Source organism: Scyliorhinus canicula, chromosome 5 (assembly GCF_902713615.1).
Source record: "Scyliorhinus canicula chromosome 5, sScyCan1.1, whole genome shotgun sequence".
In the NCBI taxonomy this organism is placed as follows: Eukaryota; Metazoa; Chordata; class Chondrichthyes; order Carcharhiniformes; family Scyliorhinidae; genus Scyliorhinus; species Scyliorhinus canicula.
This window is the reverse complement of record NC_052150.1, coordinates 130,141,132-130,161,534: the sequence shown is the minus strand read 5'-3', so window position 1 is coordinate 130,161,534 and position 20,403 is coordinate 130,141,132. Positions and strand designations below refer to the sequence as shown.

Below are 20,403 nucleotides of genomic sequence, written 5' to 3'. Positions count from 1 at the left end.
AATATTAAATGGGGTGCAGCAGAAGATAACCTGGATATAGCTGATCCACAGACTTCACAAAGCTACAAAAGACGCATGCATCCTGGAACCAGTGCAGTCTACAATTTTATGGGACTGCCGTGTGTAACATGCTCCGCCCCAGATCCCCAATGGTAATGGGGAGGATTCCCTCGTAGAGGGCTCTACTCCACCAGGCAGCAACAGGGCCTGCCCGAACAGTGGGCAAAGGCAAGGAGGTAAAAGATATGCAGCTGCAAACCATACAGGAAAGCCCTCCTCACCAAGAAGCTAGTCCCTGTTCTGGTGTTAGGTTTTGACACAATTTGGACATCCTTATTAGATCAATTACTCCAGATCAAAAAAAAAAATGACCTACTTTCTCACCATTTATAGCCCGTTGTCCTCCTTGAGTAAGATTGTGGCAGGGAAAGCATATATCTTAACATATTCAGAAACAAATTGCCTATGCTTACATCTGTAATTAAAACGTCTGCCAGCAAGCAAAGCAGTGTGTGTGTGGTGGGATTTGGAAGTATGGTCAATAATAATAATAATAATAATCACTTATTGTCCCAAGTAGGCTTCAATGAAATTACTGTGAAAAGTCCCTAGTTGCCACATTCCGGCGCCTGTTCGGGGAGGCTGGTACGGGAATTGAACCCGCGCAGTAGGGCTGTAATTATTCTGGAAATAAAAGGCGGGATTCTCCAGCTGCACTCGCCAGGCGACTGGAAATTCTCACCCCAATGGACCTTTACATGGTCCACGTCCCGCCTGTGGCGATCTGGCGACGGGCGGGGTGGAAGAATCCAGCCCCATGGTTCCAACATTGTGAGGACTCCTCCACTTGTAAGAATTGTCCCACAACTTGGGCGGGATTCTCCGACCCCACGCAGGGTCGGAGAATCGGCGGGCAGCGGCGTTATTTCCGCTCCCGCAGGGTTTTTAAATCTCCCACCGGCCAAAAACCGGCGTTGTGCAAATCCCGCCGGCAGCCTCTGAAAACAGCTGGCGCCGGCGGGATTTCATTTTTTTTTAAAGTGTCCACAAATCTCCGGCCCGGATGGGCCGAAGTCCCGCCGACGTGGCCGCGGGTCACGTCGGCGAAAATCACAGTTGCTTTAAAACGGCGTCAACCATTGATGATTGTTGACGCCGTTCAGTGTCGGGGGGGGTGGGTTGCGGCATCGGGGGGGGGGGGGTGGGTTGCGGCATCGGGGGGAGGGGTTACGGCATCGGGGGGGGGTTGCGGCATCGGGGGGGGTGGGTTGCGGCATCGGGGGGGGTTGCGGCATCGGGGGGGCATGGGGGGGGTTTGGGGGCAGCGGCGTGCAGAGAGGGGGGGCTACGGATGCCCTGGGCCAACGCACCGTCGCCCCCCCCTCTGTACGCCGCTGCCCCCCACCCCAACCACCCCCCACTCAACGCCGGTACCCACACCCCGTCCCCCTCCCTCTGAAGGCCGGTACCCACACCCCCCCCTCTCTCCTCCCCCCCGTTCCTTCCTCCCCCCCCTTCTTTCCTCCCCCCTTCCTTCCTCCTCCCCCCCTTCCTTCCTTCCTCCCCCCCTTCCTTCCTCCGTTAGTGGGGGGGGGGGTGCGGCGTTAGTGGGGGGTGGGGTGGGTGCGGCGTTGGAGGGGGGTAGGGGTGGTGAAGGGGGTAGGGGTGGTGAGGGGAGGGGGTTGGGGTAGGGGCAGCTGCGTGCAGAGGGGGGGCGACGGTGCGTTGGCCCCGGGCATCAGTCGCCCCCCTCCTCTGCACGCCGCTGCCCCTACCCCAACCCCCCCCTCATCACCCCTACCCCCTTCACCACCCCTACCCCCCTCCAACGCCACACCCCCCCACCCCCCACTAACGCCGCACACCCCCCCCACTAACGGAGGAAGGAGGGGGGGGAGGAAGGAAGGGCGGTGAGGAAGGAAGGGGGGGAGGAAAGAAGGGGGGGGAGGAAGGAACGGGGGGGAGGAGAGAGGGGGGGGTGTGGGTACCGGCCTTCAGAGGGAGGGGGACGGGGTGTGGGTACCGGCGTTGAGGGGGGGGGACCCGGCGTTGAGGGGGGGGGACCCGGCGTTGAGGGGGGGGGGACCCGGCGTTGAGGGGGGGGGGGACCCGGCATTGAGGGGGGGGGGGGACCCGGCGTTGAGGGGGGGGGGGGGGGACCCGGCGTTGAGGGGGGGGACCCGGCGTTGAGGGGGGGGGGACCCGACATTGAGGGGGGGGGACCCGACATTGAGGGGGGTGGGACCCGGCGTTGAGGGGGGGGGGGGAACCCGGCGTTGAGGGGGGGGGGAACCCGGCGTTGGGGGGGGGACCCGGCGTTGCGAGAGATGGGGGTCGGCGTTGGAGGGGGGTAGGGGTGGTGGGGAGGGAGGTAGGGGTGGTGGGGAAGGGGGGTAGGGGTGGTGGGGAGGGGGGTAGGAGTGGTGGGGAGGGGGGTAGGGGTGGTGGGGAGGGGGGTAGGAGTGGTGGGGAGGGAGGTAGGGGTGGTGAGGGGGGGGTTGGGGTAGGGGGCAGCGGCGTACAGAGGGGGGGGAGACGGTGCATTGGCCCCGGGCATCCGTGGCCCCCCCCCCCCGTGCCGCAACCCCCCCCGTGCCGCAAACCCCCCCCCCCGTGCCGCAACCCCCCCCCATGCCGCAACCCCTCCCGTGCCGCAACCCCCCCCGTGCCGCAACCCCCCCCCCCGTGCCGCAACCCCCCCCCCCCCCCGCAACCCCCCTCCTTGCCGCAACCCCCCCCCCATGCCGCAAACCCCCCCCGTGCCGCAACTCCCCCCCCCCCCATGCCGCAACTCCCCCCCCCCCCCATGCCGCAACTCCCCCCCCCCCCCCATGCCGCAACTCCCCCCCCCCCCCCCCCATGCCGCAACTCCCCCCCCCCCCCCCCCCCCCCCCCCAAATGCCGGGTCTGTCTCTCTCCTCCTCCTCCTCCTCCAAAAAACGCCGGGTCTCACCACTTCCGCAGCTGGTGAAACTGACGCGTATCGCGTCAGTCAGCTGCTGGCCCCTCCGGGAACGGAGATTGCCAGCTTAAAAGACGGCCCCGACGCCGGAGTGATTAACACCGATTTTTCTCGCCGGAAACCCGCGTTACGACGGGCAACGGAGAATCCCGCCCCTGGTCTCGCACCAAAGAAAATGTGGGTAACTATGAGGAGCATATTTGTCAACATCTTATCCCAACAGACGTCCTCATTTGCAGCCAGATGTCAGGCAGCTGGGTGCCACTCTCAGCCACACGCTTTACTCGAGAGTGGTCTGCCGGGCTACCTTCCTGTGGCTCATCTGATGTAGTCAGACCTCTGGCACAGTAGCACTGTTGCTTCACAGCTCCAGGGTCCAATGTTCGATTCCTCGCTTGGGTCACTGTCTGTGCGGAGTCTGCACGTTCTCTCAGTTTCTGCATGGGTTTCCTCCAGGTGCCCTGGTTTCCTCCCACAAGTCCCGAAAGATGTGCTGTTCGGTGAATTGGACATTCTGAATTCTCCCTCTGTGTACCCGAACAGGTGCCGGAGTGTGGCGATTAGGGCATTTTCACAGTAACTTCATTGCAGTGTGTTAATGTAAGCCTACTTGTGACAATAAAGATTATTATAATATCTTCAAGCTCAGAGGGAATAGTGATCCTCACAAGTCTCCGCCATGCCATTATTTTTTAAAATAAATTTAGAGTACCCAATTATTTTTTTTTCCAATTAAGGTAGCATGGCCAATCCACCTATCCTACACATCTTTGGGTTGTGGGGGTGAAACCCATGCAGACATGGGGAGAATATGCACACTCCACACGGACAGTGACCATGGGCTGGGATTCAAACCCGGGTCCTCAGCGCCGCAGTCCCAGTGCTAACCACTGCGCCACATGCCGCCCGCCACCATGCTATTATAAAAAAATACTGCATCCTTCTGCCTCTAGCCAACTTAACTTTTGATGGTTAACTTCAGAAATTTAAAAGCTGAATTTTCCCATTCCCAGCCAAGCTGTGTAATAATCTTTATGTATAACCATGACTTATTCAAATGAGGGGAAAGGAAATAATTACAGAAACTTGTGTCAGGGCACCCTCTACTGCATGTTCAGGGGAACCTGGTAATTAGGTGACCACAACTACATTGTTGCTGGACTTAGAAAATCCAAGCTTCTGTTTCCATTTTAAATTGCTTCTCCACATTGTCCAACACTGAAAATCATGTTTGCTTTAATTCCCATGTCCTTTTCAAACTTTCCCTGTGCTAATTCTGTTCCCTTCACGTATACCTGTGATGTTCATTCTTTCTGCCAATGTGTTTTGCGTTGTCAGCATTAAGTTCCATTTGTCTTTCATCTCCCCAGTTGGAATCCGTTTGCAAAACCTTAAATATATCTGTTATTCTAACTACACGCTCTATCTTACTGCGGTCTGGGAATTTAACAACCATTTCTGAATCCAAATCATTTTTGCAGATGTGAAATGACAAAGATTCTAACCCCTCTTCACTACCAAGCTGTACTTCACTCTGTCTGCTGTTCTACTTTTTGCCTGTCTTATCTGTTTCTTGTTTCTTATTTCTAGTCCAAATCTTTAAGCAACCTTGCATCCTACCCTGGATTCTTATTGATTTTAGCCTCATTGCCTTTTGTGTGGGTCATTTATTGAAGACCTTCTAACAGTCCAAATACATCTTACATTAGGAGCTTCCACCATCAGTCATTTATAACATCTTCAAAGAAGTTGAACATAGGAGCAGGAGTCGGCCATTTAGCCCTTCAAGCCTATGCTGCCATTCAGTGAGATCATGTTTGATCTCTCTCTTAACTCCACATACCATTCTTTGCTTCATTTCATAGAAAATAGAACAGTCCAGCACAGTGCAGGCCCTTCAGTCCACGATGTTGTGCCGACCATTTATTCTAATCTAAGATCAACCTAACCTACACCCCTTCAATTTACTGCTGTCCATGTGCCTGTCTAAGACTCTAACTCCATCACCTCTGCTGGCAGTGCATTCCAGACACCCACCACTCTGTGTAAAGAACCCACCTCTGACATCTCCCCTATACCTTCCTCCAATCACCTTAAAATGATGTCCCCACGTGACAGCCATTTCCACGCTGGGGAAAAGTCTCTGGCTATCCACCCTATTCATGCCTCTCATCACCTTGTACACCTCTATCAAGCCACTTCTCTGCCTTCTTTGCTCCAGTGAGAAAAGCCCTAGCCCCCTCAAACCTTCTTCATAAGACATGCCCTCCAGTCCAGGCATTATCCTGGTAAATCTTCTCTACCCTCTCCAAAGCATCCACATCCTTCCTATAATTTTATGTCCAGTTCCGACCAGAACTGGACACAATATTCCAAGTGTGGTCTAACTAGGGTTTTATAAAGCTGCAGCAAAACTCACAGCTCTTAAACTCAATTCCCGTGAATGAAAGCCAACACACCATACGCCTTCTTAACAACCCTATCAACCTGGGTGGCAACTTTGAGGGATCTATGTACGTGGTCCCCAAGATCCCTCTGTTCCTCCACACTTCCAAGACTCCTGCCTTTAACCCTGTATTCAGCATTCAAAAATGAATCACTTCACATTTATCACGGTTGAACTCTATCTGCCACTTCTCAGCCCAGCTCTGCATCCTGTCAATGTCCTGGCGTAACCTGCAACAACCCTCAACACTATCTATAACTCCACCAACCTTTGTGTCATCGGCAAACTTACTAACCCACCTTTCCACTTCCTCATCCAAGTCATTTATAAAAGCCGCAAAGAGCAGAGGTCCCAGAACAGATCTTTGCGGGACATCACAGGTCACCGACCGCCAGGCGGAATACTTTCCATCCACTACCACTCGCTGTCTTCCTTTGGCCAGCCAATTCCTTATCCAGACAGCAAAATTTCCATGCATCCCATGCCCTCTAACTTTCTGAATGAGCTTTAACAAATGCCTTACTGAAATCCATATACACCACATCCATTGCCAACCTTCATCAATGTGTCTCGTCACATCCTCAAAGAATTCAATGAGGCTTGTGAGGCATGACCTGCCCCTCACAAAGCCATGCTAACTATCTTCAATCAAACTATGCTTTTCTAGATAATCATAAATCCTATCTCTCAGAATCCTTTCCAATATTTTGCTCACCACAGACAGAAGACTGATGGGTCTGTAATTCCCAGGGATTTCCCTATTCCTTTTCTTGAACAGGGGAATAATATTCACCTCCCTCCAATCATCTGGTACTACTTCAGTGGAGAGTGAGGATGCAAAGATCATCGCCAATGGCGCAGCAATCTCCTCCCTCGCTTCCGTAGTAACCTTGGGTATATCCCGTCAGGCCCAGGGGACTAATCTATCCTGATACTTTTCAAAATTTCCAGCACATCCTCCTGCTTAATATCAACCTGTTTGAGTTTATTAACCTGGTTCACACTATTCTCATGGGCAACAAGGTCTCTCTCGTGAATACTGAAACTAAATATTAATTTAGGGTCTCCCCCATCTCCTCAGATTCTGGCAGAGGTTCCCTCCACTATCCCTGATCGGCACTACTCTCACTCTGAACATCCTCTTATTTCTCACATAGTGTAGAATGCCTTGGGGCAGCACGGTGGCGCAGTGGGTTAGCCCTGCTGCCTCACGGTGCTGAGGTCCAGGTTCGATCCCGGCTCTGAGTCACTGTCCATGTGGAGTTTGTACATTTTCCCCGTGTTTGTATGGGTTTCGCCCCCACAACCCAAAGATGTGCAGGTAAGGTGGATTGGCCACACTAAGTTGCCTCTTAATTGGAAAAATTTAATTGGGTATTCCTAAATTTATTTTTAAAAAAGGGAAAAAAAAGTGTAGAACACCTTGGGGTTTTCCCTAATCCTTCCCGCCAGGGCTTTTTCATGCATCCTTCTAGCTCTCCTCAGTCCATTTTTGAGTTCCTTCCTGGCTACCTTGTAACCCTCTAGAGCAGAGTCAGACCCTTGCTTCCTCAACCTTACGTAAGCTTCCTTCTTTCTCTTGACTAGAAGCTCCACTTCTTTTATCATCCAAGGCTCCTTCACCTGACCATTCCTTCCACATCACAGTGGGACAAAACTATCCAGCACTCGCAGCTAGTGCTCCTTAAATAACTCCCACATTACTGTTGTGCATTTCCCCAAGAACAATTGTTCCCACTTTATGCTCCTCAGCTTCTGTCTAATAGCAGTATAATTTCCCCTCCCCCAATTAAACACCTTCCCAGACTGTCTGTTCCTATCCCTCTCCATGACTATGGTAAAGGTCAAGGAGTTGTGGTCACTCTCTCCGAAATGCTCTCCCACCGAGACATCTGACACAAAAGTGTCCAGAGGGGCAGTTGATTCACACACAGGGTGGTGAGTGTCTGGAGAGAGCTGCCAAGGGCAGTAGTAGAGGCGGATACAATTTTGTCTTTTAGAAAGCATTTGGACAGTTATACGGGAAAGATGGGTATCGAGGGATATAGAACATAGAACATTACAGCGCAGTACAGGCCCTTTGGCCCACGATGTTGCACCGTCCTGTGATACCCTTCTAAAGTCCCTCTACACTATTCCCTTATCGTCCATATGCCTATCCAATGACCATTTGAATGCGTTTAGTGTTGGCGAGTCCACTACTGTTGCACGCAGGGCATTCCACGCCCTTACTACTCTCTGAGTAAAGAACCTACCTCTGACATCTGTCCTATATCTATCTCCCCTCAATTTAAAGCTATGTCCCCTCGTGCTGGACATCACCATCCGAGGAAAAAGGCTCTCGATGTCCACCCTATCTAATCCTCTGATCATCTTGTATGCCTCAATTAAGTCCCCTCTTAACCTTCTTCTCTCTAACGAAAACAGCCTCAAGTCCTTCAGCCTTTCCTCATATGATCTTCCCTCCATACCAGGCAACATTCTTGTAAATCTCCTCTGTACCCTTTCCAATGCTTCCACATCCTTCCTATAATGTGGCGACCAGAACTGCACACAATACTCCAAATGTGGCCGCACCAGAGTTTTGTACAACTGCAACATGACCTCATGGCTCCGAAACTCAATTCCTCTACCAATAAAAGCTAACACACCGTACGCCTTCTTAACAACCCTCTCAACCTGGGTGACAACTTTCAGGGATCTATGGACATGGACACCGACATCTCTCTGCTCGTCCACACTATCAAGAATCTTACCATTAGCCCAGTACTCTGCCTTCCTGTTATTCCTTCCAAAATGAATCACCTCACACTTTTCTGCATTAAACTCCATTTGCCACCTGTCAGCCCAGCTCTGCAGCTTATCTATGTCCCTCTGTAACTTGTAACATCCTTCTGCACTGTCCACAACTCCACCGACTTTAGTGTCATCTGCAAATTTACTCACCCATCCTTTTACGCCCTCCTCCAGGTCATTTATAAAAATGACAAACAGCAACAGCCCCAAAACAGATCCTTGTGGCACACCACCAGTAACTGGACACCAGTCAGAGCATTTCCCATCAACCACCACTCTTTGTCTTCTATCAGCTAGCCAATTTCTGATCCAAACTGCTAATTCACCCTGAATCCCATGCCTCTGTATTTTCTGCAATAGCCTACCGTGGGGAACCTTATCAAACGCTTTACTGAAATCCATATACACCACATCAACTGCTTTACCCTCATCCACCTGTTTGGTCACCTTCTCAAAGAACTCAATGAGGTTTGTGAGGCACGACCTACCCTTCACAAAACCATGTTGACTATCTCTAATCAAATTATTCCTTTCCAGATGATTATACATCCTATCTCTTATAAACCTTTCCAAGACTTTTCCCACAACAGATGTAAGGCTCACTGGTCTATAGTTACCGGGGTTATCTCTACTCCCCTTCTTGTACAAGGGGACAACATTTGCTATCCTCCAGTCATCTGGCACTATTCCTGTAGACAAAGATGACTTAAAGATCAAAGCCAAAGGCTCAGCAATCTCCTCCCTTGATTCCCAGAGAATCCTAGGATAAATCCCATCCGGCCCAGGGGACTTATCTATTTTCACACTTTCCAGAATCGCTAACACCTCCTCCTTATGAACCTCAAGCCCTTCTAGTCCAGTAGCCTGTATCTCAGTATCCTCCTCGACAGCTTTGTCTTTTTCCTGTGTGAATACTGACGAAAAATACTCATTTAGCACCTCCCCTATCTCCTCGGACTCCACGCACAACTTCCCACTACTGTCCTTGACTGGCCCTACTCTTATCTTAGTCATTCTTTTATTCCTGACATACCTATGGAAAGCTTTAGAGTTATCCTTGATCCTACCTGCCAAAGACTTCTCATGTCCTCGCTTGGCTCTTCTTAGCTCTCTCTTTAGAGCCTTCCTAGCTAACTTGTAACTCTCAAGCGACCCAACTGAACCATCACGTCTCATCTTCACATAAGCCTCCTTCTTCCTCTTGACAAGTGTTTCAACTGCTTTAGTAACCCATGGTTCACTCACTCGACTACTTCCTTCCTGCCTAACAGGTACATACTTATCAAGGACACGCAGTAGCTGTTCCTTGAACATGCTCCACATTTCCATTGTGTCCATCCCCTGCAGTTTTCCTCTCCAGGCGATGCATCCTAAGTCTTGCCTCATCGCATCATAATTGCCTTTCCCCCAGCAATAACTCTTGCCCTGCGGTTTATACCTATCCCTCTCCATCGCTAAAGTAAACGTAATCGAATTGTGGTCACTATCACCAAAATGCTCACCTACCTCCAAATCTAACACCTGTCCTGGTTCATTACCCAGTACCAAATCCAATACGGCCTCGCCTCTTGTTGGTCTATCTACATACTGCATCAGGAAACCCTCCTGTACACATTGGACAAAAACGGATCCATCTAAAGTACTCGAACTATAGTGTTTCCAGTCAATATTTGGATAGTTAAAGTCCCCCATAACAACTACCCTGTTATTTTCGCTCCTATCCAGAATCATCTTTGCAATCCTTTCCTCTACATCTCTGGAACTTTTCGGAGGCCTATAGAAAAGCCCTAACAGGGTGACCTCTCTTTTCCTGTTTCTTAACTCAGCCCATACTACCTCAGTATTCGAGTCCTCATTAAATGTCCTCTCAGCCACCGTAATACTGTCCTTGACTAACAATGCCACCCCTCCCCCTCTCTTACCACCTTCCCTGAGCTTACTGAAATATCTAAACCCCGGCACCTGCAACAACCATTCCTCGCCCTGCTCTATCCATGTCTCCGAAATGGCCACAACATCGAAGTCGCACGTACTAACCCATGCTGCAAACTCACCCACCTTATTCCGGATGCTCCTGGCATTGAAGTAGACGCACTTTAGACCACCTTACTTCTTGCCGGTACACTCCTGCAACTTTGAAACCTTACTCATGACCTCACTACTCTCAGCTTCTTGTGTACTGGAGCTACAATTCAGGTTCCCAATCCCCTGCTGAACTAGTTTAAACCTTCCCGAAGAGCGTTAGCAAACCTCCCCCCGAGGATATTGGTACCCCTCTGGTCCAGGTGTAGACCATCCCGTTTGTAGAGGTCCCTCCTACCCCAGAATGAGCCCCAATTGTCCAGGAATCTGAAACCCTCCCTCCTGCACCATCCCTGCAGCCACGTGTTCAACTACTCTCTCTCCCTATTCCTCGACTCGCTAGCACGTGGCACGGGTACCAACCCAGAGATAATAACTCTGTTTGTTCTTGCTCTAAGTTTCCACCCTAGCTCCCTGAATTCCTGCCTTACATCCCTATCCCTTTTCCTACCTATGTCGTTGGTACCTGTGTGGACCACGACTTGGGGCTGCTCCCCCTCCCCCTTAAGGATCCCGAAAACACGATCTGAGCCAAATGTGGGCAATTGGGACTAGCTTAGAGGTAAAAACTGGGCGGCATGGACATGTTGGGCCGAAGGGCCTGTTTCCATGCTGTAAACCTCGATGACCTTGTCGTTGCCAAGCACCAACTCCAATATGGCCTCCCCCCAAGTCGGCCTATCTACATATTGAGTCATTTCTTCTGATACCTGCAGATAGCAAAACATTGTCAGTCTCAGACTAAAGTTAACAGTCGATCTAGTTTGCAGAAGAGAGATCCAAACTTTTATCACACTTTAGTGTGTAGAAAGTGTGTTCCTTTCTTCATGATTGAAAGGTCTGGCTGTAATGTTTAAGATTATATTCCTTGTCCTAGCCTCCCCAATCAGTCAAAATTGTTTCTTTTTGTCTGTTGTTCTTAATTTCTGTTGGACTGAGAAAATCCAAGCTACTATTTCCATTTGAATTTCTTCTCCACAAATCATCCCCTTACCATCTACATTCCAGGCAACATAACCGCAGTGCGTGAAATTTCCTCTCGTAATTAGACACTTGTGCCAAGATTTTCCCATCCCGCCAGTGGGATGTGAGTCAATTAACTTTGGTCGCTCTGCAAATTTTCCCGTCCCGTCGGTGAAGGTGCCCACTGCTGGGGGGGGGGGTCCAGAAAATCCTGCTCTTTCGAATGCGTGTAGCATTCTATTAAATCTATGCTACAATGCCTCTGAAGCCAATATGTCCTTCCCAGGGAATGGCGCCCAGAACCTCTTTCAGAACTCCAGATGTGGTCTAAACAGGGCACTGTATGACTATTGCATAACTTCTAGCCCCTTGTATTCTATTGGTCAGCATTCCAATAGCCTTTTAGATTATTTTTGTACCTGTTCATGGCATTTTAATAATCTATTTATGTGCTTGCCTGCCCCCCCCAACCCTGTGGTGATATGCCTGTAGACAATATTGTATATAGTTGATGGTGCGACCTCCAACCAGAAGATGGCGGTACAGATCTACCATGCAGTCCAGAGACATTAGTGAGGTGACATCTGGCCGCCAGGAGAATGTTGTATGGCATACATGGGAACAGTCGTGCATAAGGGTAGTTAAAGGAGAGTCTAATAATAACTTGGTCTGTATTGATTCTGATCGTTACCTTACCACATGCAAATCAATAAAACATCGTTCTGGCTAAGTCACCAGCAGTTCTGTAGATTCATTGCAAGACAAGCTCACAAAGCACAACACACCCCACAAGTCTGCTTGATCGCCACAGTTTCCAGCTTCTCACCATTTAGAATGTGCCCTGTTCTATCCTTGCTCGGTCCCAAATACCTGACTTCACATTTGCTTGCATTTAAATCCATTTGTTACATTTTTGCCATTCATTTAGTCTATCAATATCTCTGTAATTTAATGCTTCCATTTACACTGATTAAAATGCTGCCCACCTTTGTTTCATCAGCAAACTTGGTTAAACAGCTTTCTATCCAGTCATTTAAGTTGTTAATAAATATGATAAATAGGCCCTAACATATCTCTATGCAGGACACCATTACTCACATCCTGTCAGTTAGAGTACCTGTCTATTATCCTGACTCCTGATCTCCTGCCCACCTCAGCCAATTTCCCAACTGGAGCAATAACTTCCCTTCAATTCCATGGTCTTCAAATTTAGCTCCAGTCGCCTATACGGGCCTTTATCAAATGTCTTTGGGAAGTTCAAATACATAATATCAATGGACATTCCCTCGCCCAGCATTTCCATCAGATCTGTCAGGTCTGATCTACCCTTTATAAATCTATACTGTCTCTCTCGGATCTGCTGAGAATTTTCAAGATGTTCAGTCATCCTATCCTTAATTCTGAATTCCCGTAATTTCCTAATGGCAAGGGGCAGCATGGTAACAGTGGTTAGCACAGCTGCCTCAAGGGGCTGATGATCCAGGTTCAATGCCGACTCTGGGTTACTGTCCGTGTGGAGATTGCACATTCTCCCCGTGTCTGTGTGGGTCTCATCTCCGCAACCCAAAGGTGTGCAGGGTAGGTGGATTGGCTGTGCTAAATTCCCCTTAATTTAAAAAAAAATGGGCACTTTAATTTTTTTTAAATTCCTGTTAAGAGATATTGGGATAATTATTGTATAATTCCCTTCTCACATTTCTCGAATAATGAGGTAGCTGCGCACTTTTCCAAACTAAAGAAAGTCTCCAAATCAAGGGAACTTTGTAACATTTTTTTAAAAAGATTTTATTCCTTTCTGAAGAGATACAAAGCCAACATGCAAAGTGGACAGGGCAAGCCCTTAATCCATTTTGCTTGCTCCAAAAAACAATTCAAATTCAAACCAATTCATGGTCCCCACAAAAGAAACATATTTGATGCAAGCTGACAAGAACAGGCAATATATCTGATCTTGGGCTTGATCTTGGCCAAAAGGCTGAGAAGTAGTTACAGCATCTGGCGAGCTTCCTGCACTAGTGGCACAAAGTAATTATTCAACGTGCCCACCATTTCCTAATTTTTATTGACAACATCATTGTTCTCAGTTCTCAAGGGGTCCACCTTGCTCCTGACCACCCTTTGTTTCCTCATACAGTTATGAAAAAATATTTGTGACAATTTTGATATCCTTTGCCAGGGTCTGTGCTTTTTCTTTTTGCATTTTTAATGCTTTTTCTTTTAGTTTCTTGTTATCTTTTTGAGTCATCAATGGCTTTTTATTTAGCATGGAGAGCTCTTGCTTTCTTAGGGATATAAACTGATACTGCATCATGATTATTTTTTGAACAAAAACACTGATCCCTCATTTTATCCATTATCAGACAGTTTACTGTCAGCAGTTTCTGCCTTGTTGCATTGAATTAAGCCTCACCTAAATCTTGAATTTTATGAGCTGTTTTGCTTTTCTACTTTTCAAACACTTTGTTCAATTTGATCATATTATGATTGCAGTTTGATAAATATTCATGCATCAGTAGGCAGTTAACTGACTAATTTCTTATTGCATAATTCCAATATGGCACCTCCCCGTGTTGATTCTTGGAGGTTTGCCAAACTAGGCCTTTCCCTCTTGAATTAACTGTTGGCTGACTGTCACGATTGGATACTCTGTTCCCATTTTCAGCTTCAAGTTACCAGAGCCTGATGTAGTCTCTTTGCTCCAGTATCTAACTAATCTTTTATTCCCACGGCGACGCATAAGAGTGCTAGAGAAATTCCACCAGCAGTGCCTCTTGTGCATACTCCAGATTCAAGGGGAGGACTGTCAAACAAGCACTAGTGTCCTTCATGAAGTCAGCTCTGCAAGCATTCAGGCAAAACTTCCATAAAATCAACTTCAATGGACTGGACACTGTCCAAATGGCTGAAAGGTATCTCGCCGGCTAGGTCCTGTTTTCTGAACTCTAAATTGCCAATGTTCCAGGGAAGGACAAAGAAAATGCTTCAAAGACTCCCCGAAGCGTGGCAGTGATGAGATTAATGATTGGGAGGAGCTTGCTACAGGTCATTCAAAATGGCGAAAACTTGTTCATTGGCTGCATCATGATCCAAACACCTTAATGATGAGGCAGAGTGGTTGCGGAGATGAAAAGGAGGAAAATCCTGAACTCCATTCAGATCCCATTACCTAGTGGGACATCCTGCCTCATGTGCTCAAAGATCTGCAGGGTCCGAATCAGCCTGTTCAGTCATATGAAGACCCTGACTAGATGCCATCCTCAAATCGAGGGATATTCAAACACGTTAGTGTAAAAGAAATTGAACAGCTTTTACCAACAATGAGTAGAAATAGGAATATAATTCTGAGACTGCAGTTATTTTAAGGCTTGAAGCAACCTGGGCAAATTGTGCACCTGTGTCCAGGTGTAACAATGAGTCAGCACATTAGCTTCTGTAACCAGCACACCAACAATTAACTGAACTAACCGAAGAAAACAGGACCAACATCTGAAAACTAATCTCACCAATAAGAGAAAGAACTCAAAAATAAATTTTGCAGACTTTCTCCACTTCTTTTCCCCCCTCCCCCCGCCCCGCCCTCCTCCAATCACTATCACTCTCACTTCCTTATAATTTGACTGATTTGTCAGGGTTCCGCATGTCAGTTGAAGGATCGAAGAATTTTTGGTATATCCAGATTACTTGTTTTATCAGTGTGGTGAATGTGATTCACACTGGATTATAATCTGTATATACATGTGTCTATATTGTAAGTGTAGTTGCACTACCTGACCACTAGGGGGAGTAGCTCTGGGAATGCTCGCGAATTGTACTGGGCTTCTCCCTTGGCTCCGCCCAGGACTCCTCCCCCCTGGAGCTGCTGTATAAAGATCAGTGCCACATGGTCAGCCGGCCAGTTCACCAAAAGTTCAATGGCTAACAGGCTGGCTCTGTTGTGAGTATATTAAAACCGCTATTCTAATCCTAAAGCACGTGTCCGTAGAATTGTTGGTTCCAACAATCAGCAGATAAAAGAATGCCACTTCAGATCAGCCATGATATTATTAAATGGCAGAGCAGGCTGGAGGGGCTGAATGGCTTACTCCTGATCCTTGTTTGTATGTTCAGAAATGTGGCCTGTTTGGCAAATAGTTAAAATTGTTTCAAATAATTCGTCACTTTTAGTTTGCATCCTGTGAGAGCACAGCTGAGAGAGATTGCACTCAAATTAATCCTCGGGTGTCCCTTGTCCTGTAGGCAAGTATGGTTTTGGATTTGGCTGTGATTTTTAATCTTTGTTTTTGCACATGTAATATTTCCTGCAGATGTTAAGTTATGGAAAATTCACAGGGCATGATCTACCGGCCTCGTGCCTGAACAGGGGCAAATGCCTTCCGGGCTATCTGGCGCCCCTGGGTGGTCAGGGCAGGGTGGGCCTCCCCTCTCCCTGGAATGTGGGCACATTGGCACTTCCCAGCTGACCCCTTGGCACTGCCACCTTTGCACTGCCAAGGTGCATGGGTGGCACTGCAAATCCAGCAGGAGCACTCCCAGGGTGGCAGTGTTAGACTGCCATGATGGCACTGCCAGGGATCAGGGCCTGAGGGGGCCTTGCCCATGAAAGGGGGGATATGAAGGCTGAGGGTTGCAGGAGAAGTAATAGGTGCGTCTGGGAGGTTGCAGGGAGGAGTGAAGAGTGGGGGTCCTGTAATGCCCATGTGTGGGGGAATGTCATTGCCCAGGTTGGAGGGTGTGGGGAACCCTCAAGCTCACAGAGATCGGAGCGCCCTTTCAAAATAATGGCCCGATCTCTGAGGAGCCGGTGTGGTCAGTGAGTGGAGCTCCCCAGGGATGAAAATAATTCTAACTGTGGGCTAAACCGGTGAGAAACTCCCCAGGGCCCAAAAAAGTGGCTAAGTGTAGTTAGATGATGGTGGGGAATGAGACAGCGGGAAACTCCCAGTCAAACCCGCCACAAATGACACTTCGAAACTCTTCCATTTGATCACGCCCACAACGTATATAGCATTTCTAATTTAAAAGTAAAAGATAGACCTGTCTTCTCATCTCTATCAATAATGTTTGTGGAAAGTTGACCAGCAAAGACTCGGTGAGTAAAAGCATCACTTGGTGTAGCCCACTTCCTGGCAATATTGCTGATCTCAACTAGGATGGTGGTGGTCAAGATGTCAGAGTCAATTCAATATTGCCAATTGAGGAGGGGGAAAGAAATCAACGAGGCCCTGGTTCTTGATCAATTTCCATTGGCCCTTTTTAGGATTCCATGAATCCTAGCCTTGCTAGATTCACTTTTTAGTTCACTGAAAAAAAAGGGGACTGAACTTCTGGTTCCCTGCCAGTGGTTTTGAAGGTGGGGCAAAAATATTAAATTCCTGTGTGGCCTTTCTGCTGTCCTCCTAACTATACCTGACCAAGCTACAATTTTACATGGGCGAGATGAGGTCCAATTGAGGCATTTCAGTGGCTAATTATTAAATAGGTGAAGGCAGTTTCCTACCCAGCCTCAATTTTGAGGTTGGTGGTCGGGGTTCAGGGGCAAAGGAAAGCCAAAGCCACCCTGCTCAGGCCTCTGGCAAGAAGGTGGTATCGCGTCCCTCAATGGGCCTTTTCCACATCGGGGGGTTCCCGTGGGTGCGCCCTCCTCCCAGCCAATACTATATCTGATAATTTACTATTGAATAAATATTTATCATCAAGACCTCCACCTGCTTCTAGTCATAATCTCTCCCAGATTAAAGACTGCCTGCACTTGACTGGTCCTGGACTCTGGGACTTTGAATCTGACGACTGCTTGTAGTCCAAGTGTTGGCCACTGCTGCCACTAGCACTGCTGGGACAATAGAGTCTCCGGTCAACCAGATTGGCAGGCTGCAGCTCTCTGAAGCAAGACTTTCTCCTGAATGAGGGGCGAAGCCCTGTCTCCAGCCAAGTGGCTGCGGACCTGCTGTTATTGGAGGAATGCATTCCCCACCAACTCTTCAAGTGGCAGGGTAGGAAACCCTGCCATTTGAAAAATCTTGCACATGGTTGCCTGGGTGAAGTGATGGAGAGTTGCAGGGGCCCCTGGAATTATATGGCAGCCTGGATGGGACCCTTTTGGAGAAGAGGTGATAAGTGTAGGAACGACGCTGACTGCTTCTTCCCAGAGAGTGACTGGAATGACTGCAATATTGCTGTATTGCATGATGTTTGATAGTTAGTGTTGACACAAGGCCTATACAAAGATTACACTTTCAATGTACTAGCAGTGTGTTAATTTAAAAATAAAGCTCCAGAATGACTCTAATGGCGTTGCTGGTTCAGCTCCCAGGGCCTGCTGCCAAACTATACTGTCACTTCACACAACTGCCTGTTTCACAACCTCCTAAAAGCGACTCATGGGGAGATAAATTGGATTAGAGTCAGATACAGTTGAGCAATGCGTTGTTCTCAAAGCCAAAATCTTCAGCTACTTCAGCATAACATTGATCTTTAGAGGAAAATATTGAATCCTGACCTGCAGTGTTGTTATGTTTATCCTTTTTTTTGCTGCATTTCCAGTGTCAGATTGTTTGTGTTTCTTTCACTAAAAAGTTCACATTCATAAGTTCAATGACCTGTTCTATTGTGAAACGGATATAAATTTGAGGTAGATGAGCTGAATAACTCGGGTTAATGGTTTTCAGCTGCTGGTAAGCACCAGAATTCAGTCCGGAGAGTGGAATTATGTTTATTATTTTAAAGAAAATACTCAAAATGAAATCCCTGAGAGTGAAATATCTAAAATGGTGCAGCAGGAAATGTTTGTAAGGATGAGCTGCAAGTCTGTTCTTCCTGATATGACATACTGTAACACTGCAGCAAGCTGTAAGCTATGGCCGTGATGAAACTATATTTTAATGGGATCATGACGACTAATTCCTCCCCTACCCACCCCCAATCCCTCGTCTCCACATACAAAACAGACACTGCACTCCTGTGAATTTAATTCAAGCTCCGCCTGATTCACCTGCATCACTACCACAATCTAGAAGAGTTTGGTTGAGTAAATAGTTCTGGATCATTTCATTTTCTCCTGGAATGCTAATAACCAACAAAATTATTGAATTGGCAGCAACATAAAGGGCATAAAAGGAATTTTCTCTCTTTCAAGTTGCTTCTTTACAGCCGGGAGTCATGGGAATGGACTGATTCTGGGGGGAAATTATTTGTAATACTTTCTCTGTCCTGAAACCAATGAGCCTGTGTGGTGGTTTCAAGATGCACATAAACTCAAGTACACAAACAGGAATGTGGCTGAAACGTCCTGTTGAATAAACCTTTATGGACAATTTTCCACTCTGTGGTCAAGGCTGTCTCACGAGTGTTGATTATCTTCACGTTAAAAATGTGTTTCAGTGCCAGTGAAGAGGTTCTGCTCAGCACACGTTCTTTTCAGGATGTGGGAAATGACACCCCATTTCTTATTATGAGTGTTGACTCACACAGTATTATGTAGGGTGTGATTTTTCAGATGGTGGGGTTTCCCGTTCCACCAACCAAAATGTCGGCAGGAACGTATCCACACTGATCGCAGCAGCCTCATGACCATTTGGGGGTCTTGATGGAGAGGCCTCCATGGTTGGCAGACCTTGGGGAGGAGGGGGGGGGGGGGGGGGGTGAGAGACCTGATGTGGCAAGGGGTCCTTGAGGGAGGTGCTCTCACCACTGCCTGCATCCCGAGCAGGGTTAGGCTTCTCCCCTTCTGCTAAGGGCAGGCAGTGGTGTTGTGCTATTGTCACTGGACTAGCAATCCAAAGAACCCGGGTTTGAATCCCACCATAGAAAATGGTGAAATTTGAATTCAATAAAAATCTGGAATTAAAGCCAAATGATTATGAAATGTTTGTCAATTGTCATAAAAACCCATCTGGTTCACTAATGTCCTTACTTTAGGGAAGAAAATCAGTCATCCTTACCTGGTCTGCCCTATATGTGGCTCCAAACCCACAGCAATGTGTTGAGTCTTAACTGCCCTCTGAAATGGCCAAGCAAACGACTCACTTAAGGGCAGTCGGGGATGGGCAATAAGTGCTGGCACTGCGAGCGAGGACCACATTCCATGACTGAATTTTTAAAAATGAAACCTCTCTCATCGGTATTGAAATTGAGGCTGAGCAGGAAATGACCCGAAAGTGGTCTTTAATTATCGAAGAACAGTGGGGGAAGTGAAATTGAGTTTGAACATTTGCCATGATTGTATTGAATGATGGAGGGCTCAATGGTCTGAATAGCCTCCTCCTGCTTCTATTTCTTTTGTTGTTACATTCACCTCATGAAAATGTGTCCACTCCATCTGCATCTCTTCCCTGAAACGTTCTCATTGCTCAGCTATTATTTTGTCGAGCACTGTTGTTTCCAATCCATCTGGACCAGAGTTAGCCCTCCTCTAGTAAAGTATTTTTAAAATTGGTTCTACCTTGTCGTTTTCCATTACTATTCTAAAGCTGTTGTAAAAAAGCATTACATTACATCTACAACACAGAAACATGCCATTCAACCCAATGGGTTAATTGTAATGCTTATAGTCAACAAGCCTCCTCCTACCCTTCCTTATCTAAACCTACCATATCCCTCTATTCCTTTCTCCCTCATCTGTTTATCCAGCTTCCTCTTAAACATATCTATGCTAGTCTCCTCATCTGCTCCGTGTAGTGAGTTCTACATTCTAACCACTCTCTGGTTTAATTGCTTTTTCCTGAATTTGTTAATGGGTTTATTTGTGACAGTTTTATACTGATGGCACCGTGTTCTGGTCACAAACAAATGTGGAAACATTTTCTCCAGTTCCACTCTATCAAAGACATCTATCAGATCACTCCTCAGACTTCTCTTTTCTAAAGGCAGGAACCCCAGCCTGTTCAATCTTTCCTGATGAGTATAACCTCTCACAGACAGTTCTATATGATGAGATCTCTACCCCAGTGAAGAACCTGAGCTCCTCTTGATTAGCATGCCCGTTAAAAGCTACTTGCTACAGATCAGTCAGCTATGTTTATTTTGATAGCATATACAGGGCTGCTGCATGGAACAGTCCTCAAACATTTACTACTGTCTGGATTTAATTGTAGCACACGATACTGTCTCTGACAGCTTTTATGCCAGCTATGCTGTGATCTCCTTCTGAATATTTGCT

At 47.6% G+C, this 20,403-nt stretch overlaps 1 protein-coding gene and 1 pseudogene across 1 annotated transcript in view; one reads left to right on the top strand and one right to left on the bottom strand.

The window, feature by feature from the left end:
* Window positions 1-20,403, top strand: part of glipr2l (GLI pathogenesis-related 2, like) — a 113,540-nt gene that overhangs the window by 82,799 nt on the left and 10,338 nt on the right. The gene's annotated exons all lie outside the window — the stretch shown is intronic.
* On the bottom strand, window positions 13,028-13,236 carry LOC119966717 (annotated as a pseudogene).